At 46.3% G+C, this 18,331-nt stretch overlaps 1 protein-coding gene across 4 annotated transcripts in view; it reads right to left on the bottom strand.

Annotated features, from left to right (window-relative positions):
• tp53inp1 (tumor protein p53 inducible nuclear protein 1) overlaps window positions 1–18,331 on the bottom strand; it is a 63,202-nt gene that overhangs the window by 3,257 nt on the left and 41,614 nt on the right. The gene's annotated exons all lie outside the window — the stretch shown is intronic.

The raw sequence follows: 18,331 nt of genomic DNA, 5'->3' as shown, positions 1-18,331 counted from the left end.
GGTGACAAAGGCACATTTAAGAATTTTAGGGGTGAGGGGCTGAGGGACAGGAGGAGGTGGATGATGTTGAATTAGGTGCCCTCGGCACCACATTGGATGTAAAGTTTGACGCTCAGCTCAGGATATAACAGGACCTCACGACTGCAAACCTTCTGGTTCAGCTTGAAAGAGGAATGGTGTCAGTGGCAGGAGAGAGGAATTGGCTGCTGGAACCAAAAATGATGGTTTTGATCTTGATGTGGAGTGGCAGGAAGTTGGGACTCAGCCATGACCTGATAGATGATAAACTGTCAAACAACACACTAGTATGTAAGAAATTGAGAAACGTGGTCAAGAGCTACAGCTGGTATACAGGTGGATACATGTGTGGCTTTAGATGATGTGAATGAGGGTTTATGCTGGAAAGTACATCTATGATAGTCAGATGATGCTTCCAAAAGTCAAATAACCTGCAGAAACTCACTGTCTGAACTTATACAGTAGTAGCAATGGTGGAAGACTGGCCTATGAATGCATCTCTGCATAATTATGTATAGAGGGTCAATGTGGAAGGAAATCTCGGTACACAGAAATTAAAAACAATAATTACTCAATATTAGGATCGCAGCATTATTATTCTAGGGTATCCTTTAACTACTAATATTTTTTAATCCATCATATCGAATTCTACTCAACTTCCCTGAAGTATTGCAACCAGTCTTGCTGACTCACCTGATGTGTATTTTGAACATGTTCTATATTTGTCTCATTTATTCACCATTCTCAGTTTAACTATAGGAAAGTAATGAAATACAGAAGTGGCTATTGGGCAAATTTACACAAATGTCAAAAACTCTTGTACCAAATTTGAAATAAACAGATTAAGGTCTCCTTGAACATTGCGGAAACAGGAATCTGGTACAAAAATGTTAAGCTTTTATACAACAGTACAGCTTGGTAGCAAGTGCTTAAACAAAGGCTCGGAACTGGATATTGAAACCCAACATTACTGGCCAAGTTTATTTGGTCAACAAGTCTGCCACGTTCCCCAGTATTTGATTGCCTCTGCGAATTAAAGTACTTTATAAGAAACACTACATTTATACCAGTAGATAGCACCAGTAAATTAAATTATGCTCAATACAGCCGTTGGATCACACATCTGTGTATTGTAATTAATTCTGTTCCATAATTATGGGATGCGACTGCAAAGGGGAGACAGCTAATTACGACCAATTTGTTTAATATTTGTGAAACATTTTGGAGCTTTGAAGGTGAAATTAGTAACATCTAGATGAAGAGAAAACAATTAGAAGCCACCACTGATTTTTGAAAGGATACATTAAATAGGTGGCTGAAAGAAAGGAAATAAAGAAATACAAAAGATCAATACCAAACTAGTTTGGTCAAATGGATTTTTCCATATCATTTTTATGTTTATCTAGGTCATTAATATGTTGAAACAAGAAACATATGCCTACAATTTCCATCTCTCTTCTGCTCTGATTTACTTAACAGTAATTTAACCAGATATTTAAATACTGAAAAATATAGTTTGATTTCAGAAGTGCAAAGCTATTAAAATAAGGCTCAAGTAGCTCATCAAAATATTCCAGAAAAAGTGTCATTAAACCGCTAATTAAGAATTTGCGTCCATTTCCCCTTCAGCTGTGGCCATCTTCCTGTACTCCCCTCCAGTCCCTCTTCCAGCCCCAGCCCCTATCCTAATGTGTCGCAGAGTCCCTTTCCTGAAGGCTGTATGCCTCTATGCAAAACACTCTTGCTTCATCCCCACTGTTACCAGACTCCTAAATGACCCTCTTATGGACTGACTTCATTAACACTACACCCCTGTGATGTGTTATGTACTCTGAGATAACACAGGCTGCAACTCGATGCAGCTTTGACCAAAAGATACTCCAGACTTTGAAGTAAGTTCAATGTGATTTATTGAACCATTGGCACAGTTCTCAGAGTTCGACTCTCCTGCTAATCTTGCTACAGTAACTCAGTCTAACTAACCAGTCTGCGCTAAGCCATGTGGTGGGTGTGATGCTTCTGATCTGCCCCTGTCCTTCTCTCCAAGTGTCGCATGTGGAAAGAGAAAGAGGATGTGGGCCCTGTCCTTTTATATGGGTTGTCCCCTTGTGGTAGTGTCACCTCTGGGTGTCTTGACTGCCCATTGCTCGTGTCCTATTCTATGTGTTTATTAGCTATATGTCTGCTTGCCATGACATCTCCGGTGCTCCCTCTAGTGCTTACTTAGATGTAGTGTATTTACATTAACCCCTTGTGTATATACAGTAATGCATATCACCACACCCTGTATGCTTCACCCGATGCCGATGTTATGTTGTTACATTGTGTACCTTGTGTTGCCCTATTATGTATTTTCTTTTTATTTCCTTTTCTTTTCATGTACTTAATGCTCTGTTGAGCTGCTCGCAGAAAAATACTTTTCACTGTACCTTGGTACATGTGACAATAAACAAAATCCAAATCCAAATCCAGAACTGAGCAAATACTAGTGGAAGGCACGTCAAATTTGGTTTCCCTTTGACAGGGAACCAGTCTCTTCTCTTTTACACTGCAGGAGGGTCCTGCATGTCTTGCTGTGAGGCAAAGATGATTAAGACATAGGTGATTGAGCAGATAGAAGGGCAAAAATGGTGTGATTACATGTATAGAATATGCATGAAGGATGACTAGATATATTCAATATGTATAAGACCATCAAAAGTGATATGAGGAAGAAACACACAGAGGTGGACAAGATGTACAGAGTGCAGAGAAAACAAATGAGTTAACATTACTATCACTTTCCCTCAATAAATGAATGAAGGATTGATGAATTACTACCCCAATTATTCTAAGAGATGCGTAAACTGCCAATATGAAATAGGGCACCATCTGTGAACCCTGGACATCGATTTGAAAAGTTAAAAACAGACTTTAATGTTCTCATGTTATTTTAACTTTTTGAGCTCAAAGCAAGATGCCAATGTTGAGGAATGAAACATTTTCTTACTTTGTGATTGATCAAGCATTTTTCTTTTTCATTCACCATATCAACTGACCCCAAAGAATGGTTGTAGTTTAAAGGGCTAAGGGATGGAATATTCTAATGTATGACGAAGATGATGATGTATCACTGACATCAGTCAGAGTCACAGGTTTAGACTCGAGAGAGGTTGGAATCAAGCATCGGGTCTTCATGAAAAAAAAAGGCAAATCCTCAAGTTAGTTCCTTTCTTTATGCAGTAAATCCAACAGCAGACGATATTCCCGTAGGGCGGGCAGGAGTCCATTGAGGATTTTGATTCCACTATTAAAGCCGTTGTCACCTATTCTTGCCTGAAGAAAAATGTAATAATTGAACGAGCACATTTTAACCAGTGCTCATTGACCTGGGAAATTATATTTAATTATTCCTAACAGAATAAAAACTCTTGCATTTCTGCAGACCAGACCAAAAGGTGATCTTCCTTAGATCAAACAGTCCAGTATACGAGGCAGGCTGAACTTCAAGCATTTAAATTGGGCTATAATTTGCGACAACTTCAAGGCTTCACACGATTGCGTAGATTGGGTAGGCACAAGGTTAGCTGCCCAACCCATATGAAAGCCTGCCAAACAAACTGAAATGGTGGGAAACTCTGTGCCGGCGATCATTTTTAGATGCTTGCGTTGTGGCACAAAAACCACAATAAATGCCAGGCAATAAATGCCTAGCAGAGGCACGGAATGCTTCTAGTGTAATAAGAAATCCAGCAATCTTTTTTTTTTTTTAAATTTTAGATTACCCAATTATTTTTTCCAATTAAGGGGCAATTTAGCGTGGCCAATCCACCTACTCTGCACATTTTTGGGTTGTGGGGGCGAAACCCACGCAGACACGGGGAGAATGTGCAAACTCCACACGGACAGTGACCCAGAGCCGGGATCGAACCTGGGACCTCAGCGCCGTGAGGCGGTTGTGCTAACCACTAGGCCACCGTGCTGCCCCGAAATCCAGCAATCTTAATTAAAGTCAAAGGCCAGAAAGTATTTATGAAATACGCTCCTTCTAGTAAAAGGAATGGCAAGAACTAGGTGAATCTAAAGTTTCTTGGGGAAGTAGGTAGTCTTCATCCAGACTACTGGTCAATTATAGTCTAAGTTTAGTCTAGTCTAATTTTAAAATGGATACTGGAGTTGCTGTTAACGTTTTAACAGATGACCTTGACTGGCTTCAGCTGATGAGCCTTTATCCATCAGACATCAAGTTACAAGGTCCAAGTGGCATTAATCTCTAAATCAAAAGGGAGAATTATTATTGCTCTTAACTATTAGGAACAGATTGTTGATTCCCGCTTATGTTTTTCATAACCTGCATACATCACGGTCGAGTGGTGAGGTTGCCATACTTCTAGGCAAAGCAGCTGCGGAGAATTCACTGTATTTGATGCAACAATCTTCATCCTTTATTTAGAAGCAATGGAATTTCAGCCTTCAGAAGCAGAGGGAGTTTCTACAATCAATGGTAAGTTCTATTTTTATCCCCCCCCACAAACACACCATCCACTAGACCCATGGACGTGATGAGTCCCTGTTACTCACCAAGTGAGGTTTGGAGTGGAAGCTACAGAAGACACTGCAGCAGATGCAGACCACCCCCATGAAGACCTACTGGACTGGGATTAACTCTTCCTAGAGAGTGATGAGGAAGAATCCTTTTCAGTACTGAGTAATCTCTTGGTGAGGCCCTAGAGGCTGATCCATCGACAGGAAGGATGTATGCACAAGGTGAAGTCCCTGTGATCTTTTCACAAGAAGCAGTAACACTTTTATGGGCACAACAGCATTCAGATTTGTGTTCCACTGAATCTACTGATGTATTGCCTACTTTATCTCCTATTGTTCATAAAGTCTTCCACAAAGGATGCTTTGCCAGTGTCCAGGTCAGAGTCCATGGAGGATCACAGTATGAAATAGCTGGCACCTTCCAAGGGTGAATGTCAATCGGAACCCATAACTTATTCCCGACCGAAAATATTTTTTCCTTTACAGCTGGAGATCAGCACAGAGGCTGTGCAGAACCATTAGCACTTCAGGAGCTGCAGAATCCTGTGCAGCAATCTAGTCCCAGAGTAGTAATAATAATAATAATCTTTATTGTCACAAGTAGGCTTACATTAACACTGCTATGAAGTTAGTGTGAAAAGCCCCTCGCCGCCACACTCCGGCACCTGTTCGGGTACACGGAGGGGGAATTCAGAATGTCCAAATTATCTAACAGCCCATCTTTCGGGACTGGAGCACATGGAGGAAACCCACGCAGACGCAGGGAGAACGTGCAGACTCCAAACAGACAATGATTCAAGCCGGGAATCAAACCTGGGACCCTGGCGCTGTGAAGCAACTGTGCTAACCACTGTGCTACCATGCTGAGTTGTTTGTCTACAGGAAACACTTCTCATTACAGATGATGCTGTCTCGTCTTCATATTCTTAGCAGTTCTTCCAATTGTACATAATGGAGAAACTTCATAGAGAGAAGTGTGGCTCTCTTGCCACAAGTAGACAGCCCTCCCAAATATTTGGGAAATCATCTTTTTCTCTTCCTGACAGTATTACATTGAGCTGGTTGTTTTTTTCCTTCATCATCCAGGTTCATGGACATCTCAGATCCTCCATGCCTTTTCATGTGATACCGCTGTGATAACCTTCCCTGAAGGTATAGATCATTCCTCTGCAGAAGCTTCTTCCCAGAGTTCTTTAAGGGAGCAATAAGTTCCTCAGTGTCTAGAGTTCTTCTCTTCTAGTCTTAGAGCATCCAATAGTCAATTCTCTTCAGCCTGTTTACAGATAATGACCCTTCTCCTTTGCATCAGTCTTCAACGAACAGTCTTTGTTGTCCTTGCAGTTCAGTCATTCTGAAACCTACACTCAGGTTCTCAGCAATTCTAATAAAGTGTTGTCCTATTTTGCCAATGATTATGTCCCACCAGATGCAGAAGAAAACCCTCGGGTCTCCAAGCTATCTTTCCCATGGGCTAAGAATGCTCAGGGGAATTTGATTTCCCCAACACCATGACTGATGGAGGGGGAGAGTAGGACTTGGAGTAGCTAGAATCCATAGTTGTAAAAAAAAAAAGGACATTACAGAAATGCAATGCAAACAGTTAAAGACCTTGGGCTCGACGTAACTAAATGGGAACAACGTCCCATAGGGAGAGCATTTATCTGCGTGTTTCCCGGAACTCGTAGTGTCGAGAAACACAAGGCTATAAAACTCAATTCACGTTTGATAAGGGGCCTCAATGGGGAACATGCGGTCAAGTTTGCACATAGCTCCGTTTTGTACAGTGGGGAGCTCCGCTCGCCGGAACTCCTGTGTAGCGAGAGATCGGGAAACCATTTTAAATGGCGTCCCAATCTCAGGAGCCCTGAACCCAAGCCTCAGTGCATTATGGGAGGTTCCCCCAGCCCCCCACGCAGGGCACCCCCATCCCAATCATGCCCGTGCAAAAAAAATGCCAGAGTGGCACCTTGGCAGTGCCAACCTGACATCCTGGCCGTGTCCCTGCCAGCTGGCAGTGCCACCTGGCACCTTGGCAGTGACAGGCTGGCACTGCAAGGGTGCCCAGATGGCATTAACAGTGCCAGAGTAACACCATGGCCAAAGGGCATGCACCTGGGACCTCCAATCCCCGGGGTGACCCACACGAGTGCTGTTCATCTGGTCCCCATTTGTGGAGACACTTGCCTGAGGTTTGCAAGGCAAAATAAATTGATCCCACGCCTTGGGTAACTCGGAAATCTGCACATCAAAGAAAGACTAGCTGTCGTTCCTATGCAGATTTGTTAGAACGTGTTCCCGCCCACAAGTGAGGCTTTGTGAGCCTGGTAGATCCTGGGAGCAGGGTCTTCCGGCTTCTCTCGACCGCGCTGTGCGCGAGCTGTTTTTCAGGCACAGAGTGGCAGCTTCATCCTGCCCATAATTTCATGTTGTTGGAAGCGTAGCATCAAGGCTTGACAGATGGGCTTTGCGAACGTATGAGATAGATGACATAATACAGGCACCAGTCCGTCATGGGTTAGACTCAAGAAAAGAGATTGGAATCAAGCCAAGGAGCTCTATGCCTACTCTGTAATTGTTCGGATGTAGTTCCAATAAACAAGTGTTAAGCAGATACCAGAGTATATCTACAGCCTGAGAATTAAATCCTATGCCTAGAGTTCTCCCTCTGAGATAGAAGAATACATCGCACAACCATCAATGCGGAGGAATGAAATATTTCTCTGTGATTTTTGCGATTGATCAAGCATTATTCTCTTTCATTTAGCATCTCAACTGACCCCAAAGAGTAGTTAGAATGTGAAAGTTTCCTCCCCAAACTATTGTTGAAGCAAAATCTGCAGATTCTTTGAAAAGAGTTTTACATGGATCCAGCGATGTTAATTTACATGGGAATGAGCAAGACAGTAAAATCAAACTAGGTGGTTCATGCAGAAAAACACCAAAGCTGATTTGTTTGGTCAAATGTCATGCTGCAACATGCTATGATTCTACTTTACAGACTTAAACATATTCCCAACCAGGATATATATTCCCATTAGATACAAAGAGACACGAGTAGACCATTCAGCCCAGAGAGCTTGCTTCGCCATTCAATAGGATTATGGCCGAGCATCCACGTCAATACCTTTGTGCACTGTATCCCCATACACTTTTGTCTCACTGGTATTCAGAAATCTGTCAATCTCTGCTTTAGACATTCTCAATGACGAATACTTTAACAGCACCTGGGATCGAGAATTCCAAAGATTTACAACCCTCCAAGCGAAAATAAATCCTCCTCACTTTGGTCCAAAGTGGCTCCCCCCCTTATTTTGAAGCTGCCTTCTGGTTCCAGACTCGCGGTTCTAGAGTTGCCAATCAGTGGAAACATCTTACCTGCATTTATCCTGTCTATCCTTTTTAAGTATTTTGTCGGTTTCAATGAAATCATCTCTCATTCGTCAAAATTCTGGAGAATATAGGCCCAGTTTCCCCAATCTCTCTTTGTAGGACAGACCCACCATTCCAGGAATAAATCTAGTGAAACTTTCTTGCACTCCCTCCAAGGCAAGATTATCCTTCCTAAGGGAAGGGGACCAAAACTGCGTACTGTACTCCAGGTGCGGTCTAGCCAAGGTTCTATACAACTGAAGCAGGACTTTGCTACTATTGTATTTAAATCCTCTTGCGATGAAGTCCAACACACCATTAGCTTTCCTAATTATTTGCTGCACCTGCATGTTAGCTTTCAATAACTTATTCACAAGGACACCCCGTGTTATATTTTAAATAATGACTTATCTAAAATATATTACTCTTGAACCCACCAGGATGATAAAATGACCAATAGTCTTCTTGTTGAAAGATGAACTATTTAATGAGTAATAAAATAATAAACTGCAAGTTATTTTACTCAATACTAAACTAACTATAAAGAAATAAAGTATAATACAGATAACTATATAACTATACACTATTATAACAAATTAGTTCTAGCTTCTCTCACTCTAGCGCCTGGTTTGGCGCCGGAGAGAGAGAGAGAGAGAACTTGGCGTTTGGTCACATTACTGGCACACAGAGTAGATCATCACACTGTGACTCCCTTGCCTGGAATACAAATTCGGCATTTTAACCAATTGAAAAATGTATTTAACAAAAAAAAGAAATGGATATGAAAAGGAGAATTCGATGTCTATGTCCATTCTATGTCCATTCTATGTCCAGCTTGTTCACTGTTCTGGATCACACTCTCTAAGTAAAAAGACCGGGAATCCGGTTCTTATAGTATCTGACTGTGAGACATCTAGTGTTGAAATGACTGTACTACATTCACATACTTTGATCATGTATATTGATATCCGAATATCACTACACCCACTTTCCTTTCTACATCTATACTTTCTCATTTCTCACCATTTAAGAAATACCCTGCACCTCTGCAGGGGCAGCTCTGCACCTTTGCACCCTGCAAAGCGAATAAATTCACATCTTTCCATGTTATGGTTTCATATGTCATGCTCTTGCCCACTCATCTGTACAAATTCCCTTGAAGCCACTTTGCATCTTCCTCACAACATACATTCCCATCTAGCTGTGTGTCATCCACAAACGAGGAAGTATTACATTTGGTCCTCACACCCAAATCATTGATAGATATATATAGATATATTGTGAATAGATGGGACCCCAAGTACTGATCCTTGCAGATACAGCTTGCCACTACGAGAATGACCCATTGATTCCCACCATGTTCTGCCTGTTACCCAATCCTTAATACACGCCAGTTTATTACCTCTTATCCTATGTGCTTAATTTTGCTAACCAACCTCCTGTGGGGGACTTCATCAAAAGTCTTCTGAAAATCTGAGTGCACTACATCTACTGACTCCCCTTTATCAATTCTGTTAGTAACATCCACAAAAATCAGATTCAAACATGACTTCCCATTCATAAATCCATATCAACTATGCACAATCAGAACATTATTAACTAAGTGTCTATTTATCACATCCTTTCTAACAGATTCGAACATTTTCCCTACTACTGACGTGAAGCTAACAGGTCTGCAGTTCCCCTTTTTCTCTCACCCTGCCTTTTTTTTTAAATAATTTTTATTGAAAGAGTTTTTCCATACAAACATTTACCCCTACTAATTTTTAAATTATTTACAACACAATCCCTCTAGGCAAATGTCCCTCCCTCGCCCGCCCTCTCGCGCGCACCAGTCCTCTCCCCCCCCCCCCCCCCCCCCCAGGCAACCTTAACAAACAAGGCAGCCTACAGTTTCAGACATGAGCAGCGAGCAGACTTGCCCGCGTTACAGTCGTGCATGTCCCCCCACAACCCTTGCTGCCCCCCCTCCTCTCCCCCTCCCTCCCCCCCCTCCCTCCCCCTCCCTCCCCCTCCCTCCCTCCCCCGGGTTGCTGCTGCCACGACCCCGAACGTCTATCTCTGATCTAAAAAGTCAAGGAAAGGTTGCCACCGCCTGGAGAATCCCTGTACCGACCCTCTCAGGGCAAATTGATCCTTTCTAGCTGAATATAGCTAGCCATATCGTTAATCCAAGTTTCAACGCTTGGAGGCCTCGCGTCCTTCCATTGAATTAATATCCTTCGTCGAGCCACTAGGGACGCAAAGGCCAGTATTCCGGCCTCCCTAGCCTCCTGTACCCCCGGTTCTACCCCGACCCCAAAGATCGCAAGCCCCCATCCTGGTTTGACCCTGGACCCCACCACCTTCGACACCGTCCTTGCCACCCCCTTCCAGAACCCTTCCAGCACCGGACATGCCCAGAACATATGCACATGGTTCGCTGGGCTTCCCAGACATCTGACACACCTGTCCTCACCCCCAAAGAACCGGCTCATCCTTGTCCCCGTCATGTGAGCTCTATGCAGCACCTTAAATTGAATGAGACTCAGTCTCGCACACGAGGAGGAAGAGTTGACCTTCTCCAGTGCATCCGCCCACGTCCCGTCTTCTATCTGCTCTCCCAGCTCCCCTTCCCACTTGGCTTTCAGCTCCTCCCCTGATGCTTCTTCCGCCTCCTGCATTATCTTGTAGATGTCTGATATCTTCCCCCCTCCGACCCAGACCCCCGAGAGCACCCTATCACTCGCCCCCTTACTGGGGAGCAGGGGAAACCCCTCCATCTGCCGCCTAGCAAATGCCTTCACTTGTAAATATCTGAACATGTTTCCCGGGGGGTGCTCAAACTTCTCCTCCAGCCCTCCCAGGCTCGCAAACCTCCCCTCTATAAACAGGTCCTTCAGCTGCCGTATGCCCACCCTGTACCAGCTCTGAAATCCCCCGTCGATGTTCCCCGGGATGAATCTATGGTTCCCTCTTATTGGCGCCGCCAACAGACCTCCCATTTCCCCCCTATGTCGCCTCCACTGCCCCCATATCTTGAGGGTGGCCGCCACCACCGGGCTCGTGGTGTACCTCGTGGGGGGGAGCGGCCATGGTGCCGTTACTAGGGCCCCCAGGCTTGTGTTGCCACAGGACGCCCTCTCCATTCGTTTCCAAGCTGCCCCCTCCCCTTCCATCATCCACTTGCGCTACATTGACACATTTGCCGCCCAGTAGTACCCCGAGAGATTGGGCAGTGCCAGCCCTCCACTGTCCCTACTCCGCTCCAAAAAGACCCTCCTCACCCTTGGGGTGCCATGCGCCCACACGTAGCTCATGATGCTACTCGTCACCTTTTTGAAGAAGGCCCTAGGGAGGAAGATGGGCAAGCACTGAAATAAAAACAAGAACCTTGGGAGGACCGTCATTTTGATTGACTGCACCCTCCCCGCCAGCGACAACGGTACCATGTCCCACCTCTTAAATTCCTCCTCCATCTGTTCCACCAGCCTGGAAAAGTTCAACTTGTGGAGGGTCCCCCAGTTCCTTGCCACCTGCACCCCTAAGTACCTAAAGCTCTTTCCTGCTCGCTTGAAGGGGAGTCTCCCAATACCCTCTCCCTGGTCCCCCGGGTGTATCACAAAAACCTCGCTTTTGCCCAATTTAGTTTGTACCCCGAAAAGTCCCCAAACTCTGCTAATAGTTCCATTATCTCCGGCATTCCCCCCTCTGGGTCTGCCACGTACAGCAGTAGATCATCCGCATACAGTGATACTCGATGTTCCTCCCCTCCCCTAGTCAGTCCTCTCCACCCCCCTGAACCCCTCAGTGCCATCACCAACGGTTCAATCGCCAGTGCGAAAAGTAGGGGGGATAGGGGACATCCCTGCCTGGTCCCTCGGTGGAGCCCGAAATACTCCGACCTCCTCCCGTTTGTCACTACACTCGCCGTCGGGGCCGAGTAGAGCAACTTCACCCACTTAATAAACCCTTCCCCAAACCCAAACCGTTCCAACGTCTCCCACAGGTACTCCCATTCCACCCTATCGAATGCCTTCTCCGCGTCCAGCGCTACCACTATCTCAGCCTCCCCCTCCACTGCCGGCATCATAATTACATTCAGCAATCTCCGCACGTTCGTGTTGAGCTGCCGCCCCTTCACGAACCCCGTCTGGTCCTCATGGATTACCCCTGGCACACAATCCTCTATTCTAGCTGCCAGGATCTTTGCCAGCAACTTGGCATCCACGTTCAGAAGCGAGATAGGCCTGTAGGACCCGCACTGCACGGGGTCTTTATCCCGCTTCAATATCAGGGAGATCAGCGCCTGCGACATTGTCGGGGGCAGAACCCCCCCCTCTCGCGCCTCATTAAAGGCTCGTACCAGTACCGGTCCCACCAAGTCCACATTTTTCTTATAGAATTCCACCGGGAACCCATCTGGCCCCGGCGCCTTCCCCGCTTGCATCTGACCTATTCCCTTGACTAGCTCCTCTAGCCCTATTGGCGCCCCCAGCCCTTCTACCAGCCCCTCCTGGACCCTTGGGAACCTCAATTTGTTTAGGAAGTCCTCCATTCCCCCTCTCCTCGTCGGCGGCTCAGACCGATACAACTCCTTGTAAAAATCCCTGAAGACCCCGTTCACTTCTTGCCCCTTCTGCACTACCTTCCCACCCCTCTCCTTCACTCCCCCAATCTCCCTAGCCGCATCTCGTTTGCGAAGCTGGTGTGCCAGCATCCTGCTCGCCTTTTCCCCATACTCATAGACCGCGCCCTGTGCCCTTCTCCACTGCGTCTCTGCCTTCCTGGTGGTCAGCAGGTCGAACTTGACCTGCAGGCTGCGCCGTTCTCCCAGCAGCCCCTCCTCTGGTGCCTCCGCATATCTCCTATCCACTTCCAATAGCTCCCCCACCAGCCTCTCCCTCTCCTGCCTCTCCTTTCTTTCTCTGTGCGCCCTTATGGAGATCAGCTCTCCCCTGATCACTGCCTTCAGGGCCTCCCAGACCATCCCCACCTGCACCTCACCCGTGTCATTCAAGTCCAGATAGCTCTCAATGCTCTTCCGGACCCTTTTACACACCTCGTCGTCCGCTAACAGCCCCACATCCAGCCGCCACAGCGGGCGCTGGTCCCGCGCCTCCCCCATTTCCACATCCACCCAATGTGGTGCATGATCAGAGATCGCAATGGCCGAGTACTCAGCTTCCCGTACCCTCGGGATCAGCCCCCTGCTCAACACGAAGAAATCGATTCTGGAGTACACTCTATGGACGTGGGAGAAAAAGGAATACTCCCTCGCCCTCGGCCTACCAAACCTCCATGGGTCTACTCCTCCCATCTGCTCCATGTACCCCCTCAGCACCTCTGCCGCTGCCGGCCTCCTATTGGTCCTTGAGCTCGATCTGTCTAGCCCGGGTCCAGCACTGTGTTAAAGTCCCCCCCCATGATCAAGCCCCCTGCCTCCAGTCCCGGAATGAGGCCCAATAGGCGCCTCATAAAACCCGCGTCATCCCAGTTCGGGGCATATACGTTGACCATCACCACTTTCTCCCCCTGCAGCTTACCCTTCACCATCACATACCTACCCTCCTTATCCGCCACCACCTCCTCCGCCACGAACGACACCCTCTTTCCCACCAGAATCGCCACCCCCCCCGGTTCTTTGCGTCCAATCCAGAGTGGAACACCTGTCCCACCCACCCCCTTCTCAGGCGAACCTGGTCCACTACCTTCAAATGGGTCTCCTGTAACATTGCTACATCAGCCTTCAGTCCCTTCAGGTGTGAGAATACCCTTGATCTCTTGACCGGCCCATTCAACCCCCTCACGTTCCAAGTGATCAGCCGGGTCGCGGGACGACCCGCCCCCTTCCCCTGCCGATTAGCCATGTCCTGTTCCCTGCTCGCCCCGGGTCGACCCTCCCCTTCTGACCCGCTCCCCATGGCGATGTCCCCCTCCCCCCACCTCTCCAGTCCTCCACTTCCCGTTTCTGGTCTTTTCAGCAGCAACCCGGTGTCCCTCCCTAACCCCCCTCCCCCCCCCCCCCAGGCTAGGACCCCTCCTAGCCGCGATGTACCCTCCATCGTACTCCCGTAAGTCAGCTGGTTCACGCTGACCCGGCTGCTCCTGCCACACTCCGACTCCCCCCGGCTCGGGGGGGGGGGGGCCTCCCCCCCCCTTGCCACTCCTCCCTGGCCCCGCTCCAGCGCGGGAAAGGTCGCCATTGCTAGCCACGCCCCGCACTCCTCCCCTCCCCCCTCCTCTGCCCCGCGCGCGGGAAAACAGAGGAAAGCCCGCGCTTTCGCCCTGCCACACCCCACCCCGCCATCTTCAGTTCCACCCCCGTCCCCGTCCATGCCTGTAAAGAACCCCCCCTAGGAGCCCATATCCCCGATCTGCTCTCCCCCCTGTCCCACCTCCCCAACTTAACATTATAAATAACAGATAAATAACAAATAACAATGTACTTAACAGTCGCCCTCTACCAAACAGCATAAATAACCATAAATAACCATGAATAACCACAATAACAATAACTAAGGGAAGTTGGCAAAGGGGGAAAAAACATCAGAAGAAAAACCACAGCAAGAGTTCAAAATCCAAACAAAGAATTCAGCTGAAAGTACCCGAGCGGCTACGGCCGCCAAGTATCCACTGGGTCTAATTCGAGTCCAGTTTCTCTTCCTGTACAAAGGCCCACGCCTCCTCTGGGGACTCAAAATAGTGGTGTTGGTTCCTGTAGGTGACCCACAAGCGCGCTGGCTGCAGCATTCCGAACCTGATCCGTTTTGCATGTAGCACCGCCTTCGTCCGGTTGTACCGGGCCCGCCGCTTTGCCACCTCCGCACTCCAGTCCTGGTAGACCCTCACCGTCGAATTCTCCCACTTGCTGCTCCTTTCCCTCTTGGCCCACTCCAGCACTCTCTCACGGTCGCTGAGTCGCTGGAACCGCACCAGCACCGCCCTCGGGGGCTCATTTGCTCTTGGCCTCCTAGCCATGACCCTGTAGGCCTCTTCCAGCTCCAGGGGCGAAGGGACGGCCCCCGCCCCCATCAGGGAGCTCAGCATTTCTGCTACATATCCCGGGAGGTCTGACCCCTCCAGGCCTTCTGCCAGGCCCAAGATCCTCAGGTTCTTCCGCCTCATTCGGGTATCCAGCTCCTCAAAACGGCTCTGCCATTTCAGGTGGAGTGCCTCGTGCACCTCTACCTTTCCCACGAGGACCGTGGCCTCCTCCTCCCTCACAGTCATCTCCTGTTGCAGCTCCCGAATCGACGCCTCTTGGGTCGCCTGGGCTCCCATCAGCCTGGTGGTCGTCGCATTCATTGACTCCAAGAGCTCCATTTTCAGCTCCGTAAAGAAGCGCAGGAGAGCGGCCTGCTGCTCCTCCGCCCATTTCCTCCATTCCTCGGGTGCGCCACCGGCCGCCATTTTGGTCTTCTTCCCCCGCTTTTTTTTGGGAGCTGCTGTTGCTTTCTTTACCACCCCACTCCGGGTACCGACCATAAAGTTGGTCTGGTTCTCTTCAGGGAGCCTTCCCCCACCGGGATTTGTCCTTACAGCGCCGTTGGGGCCCTCCAATCGGCCCGAAAACACCTTTGTAGCAGGAGCAGCCAAACGTGCGACTTAGCTGGTCATAGCCGCAACCGGAAGTCTGCCTTTTTAAATAGCGGGGTGATATTTGCTTCCTTCAATCGACAGACTCTATAACATTTTGAAAGGTGATCACCAATGTATCCACTTACGCTACAGCAACCACTTTCAACACTCTGGGATTCTGGGGTGTAGAATATCAGACCCCGGGGACTTATCACCTTTCAGTCCTATTAATACATCCTTCTTACTAACACTAATTTTATTTAATTCCTCATTTGCACCGAGTTTGAATCTTTCATTATCTTTGCAATTTTATCAGCCACATCTTGTTGCGTGCTTCCAGGTCACATAGGTGGAATGTTTAATAATATTGCTAGGCTAGGTTTTATTAATGGAACATGTAGCTAGCAGCAATTTTCCTGGACTTGAAAAGCAGAACTCAAAAGAACATCAAAGTCTATCATAGAAAATATTAGGATCGTGTGTCCTGAGTATTCTGAAGAGTTCAAATTATACAATAAATAATTTTGCAATATTCATAGGTGGTGATATTCACAGCATCACAGGTGTCTGACTCAGACCGTGACAAAGGCTGTGATCTCCTACATACCGATTCATTGCTATCTGCTGAATATAGGTTAATTTTATTTCGCTGCATAATAACACATGGGTTTGGTGAGTTAACATATTCTCACTGTAAGCATGTCAAATAAATATAATACTCTTGTGATCATGTTGTATTTGCATTTTCTCCGAATTAGGAATGTGCAGGCACTGAAACAGCAGTGCTACTTGCAGCCAGCTGAATCAAAGAACTTCCTTTCTGGAAATAACTTGATTTTACAGCTCAGTTTCAGCAGATTATACAAGTGCTGATGACACAATATAGTGCTCTGACCAGAGGAATAAAAAACAGCTGCAAAAATATCTTAGTAGCATTTCAGTCAGAAGAAAAGTAACAAAAGGATGGCTCAACTATGTTGATCCGATTCTACCTTTAAAAAAAAATCTCCCAAGTGGTTTCTTAAATTTAAAAGACAACATGAGAAGAAACACTTTTTTTAGGCCGAATGGATGCATCGTAAAATTCAAATTAGAAAAGGCTCACACCATCTTATTTAATCTGACATGTTGTCTATCCAGGAACACTTCATTCTGATATTATGCACTAATCAGTCTGAGCTTCTGCACACGGATGGGAAAAAGCTAAACGCAGCTGTTTTTTTTGTATGTGGTGTGAACTGAAAAAAGTTTAAAAGCTTTGGAAGCTATAATTTCCGTGCAATTGTCACTAGCCAGTTATTATCTACTCCACAAATATCTTTAAATCGATCAGGACCCTATCTTAACTCTATCATTTCTGCACTCCTCCACAAATTTGTTGGATATTAGCATAAATAAAAATCTAAAAAGCTAATTGATTCAATGCCATGTTCTTAGCAGGAATGGTCGATTATCATAAAAAAGTGCCATTAATTTGCAATTCTACCCACAAGATTGTTTTCAATTGCCTACATCATGCAAAGTGCCACATTGGGTGCAGTAGGGACTTCTTTGGAGGACCTGAGGCTCAATGTTAAGTCAGTGCATAAAGAAATCCTCCTTCTACACCCTTCTGCATTAAATCAGAATGGAGTGCAATTAATGCTGGCATTAATGTCTGAAGTGAGAAGAGTTCCAATCCCGAGCATTAACTTTCCCCAACCTTTGGTGCAGACAAAAATAATTAAATGGTACCAGGGATCATTGGTATGTCAGTTTTCTACAGTCACGAATAAGAGAATTCGGATCTGATGCTGAGATATTCCAGAGTCTGGTACTCATTTTAGATTTGAGAGAAGGTGGAAATTGGAGGTAGATACTTAGCACTTCCCCATAGACAGTAAAACAATAACTTCAATCTGCTAGTTTGAAAATGTAAAATCACATACAGAGTTTATACCTTAGGCTACGTGCTAGCAAAATCTTACTTTCAACCTCAATATTAGACCAAATGGTGAACATTACTGCAAATGTTTTCCAAGTACCAACGTGAGTAAATTCTTTTTAAATTCAGTTGCAGGCTTAACTGGCAAGGTAGCCATTTGTTGTGTATCCTCAATTACCCTTAAGAAGGTTGCCCTGTGGCTTGCTGGGCCACTTTAGAGGTCAGTTAAGAATCAGTCACATGGCTAGCAGTCTGGAGTCAAATATCGGGAGGTTTTTCCTCCAATAAAGGACATTAATAAATCAGATGGAGTTTTTAATAACAATCCAGTGATTTCATGGTCACCATTATTGATATTGGCTCTTTATTCCATATTTATTTAAAATTCCACAGCTGCCATGGTGAAATTTGAACTCGTGTCTCCAAATTATTAGTCTAAGCCTCTGGATTACTGGTTTGATAAAATAACCACGATGCTACCTAACCCGAGCATATTTAATCAAATGAATGTTGGTCAGAAAGGGAACTCATGATTCTTCACCCACCTGCATTTGAGTTCATGTGAAAGCTCGAAATAATATTGGTTAAACATTATTAGATAATTTTATGAAAATGCAAAATTTTCTCCAAATGCGAATTAAGGTATGGCTGCACAATCATGATCCAGCTTTTAAAAAATAAATTTAGAGCACCCAATTCTTTTTTCTTCCCAATTAAGGGGCAATTTAACGTGGCCAATCCACATAGCCTGCACATCTTTGGGTTGTGGGGGTGAGACCCATGCAGGCGCGTAGAAAATGTGCAAACACCACATGGACAATGACCCGGGGCCAGGATCATACCCGAGTCCTCGGCGACGTGAGGCAGTAGTGCTAACCACTGTGCCACCCAATCGTGATCCAGCTTTAATGCAACTTTTTGATCGGCATTCCTTAA

Source organism: Scyliorhinus canicula, chromosome 10 (genome assembly GCF_902713615.1).
Source record: "Scyliorhinus canicula chromosome 10, sScyCan1.1, whole genome shotgun sequence".
NCBI lineage: Eukaryota > Metazoa > Chordata > Chondrichthyes > Carcharhiniformes > Scyliorhinidae > Scyliorhinus > Scyliorhinus canicula.
The sequence above is the reverse complement of the archived record's forward strand: the minus strand, read 5'-3'. Positions and strand labels throughout refer to the sequence as shown.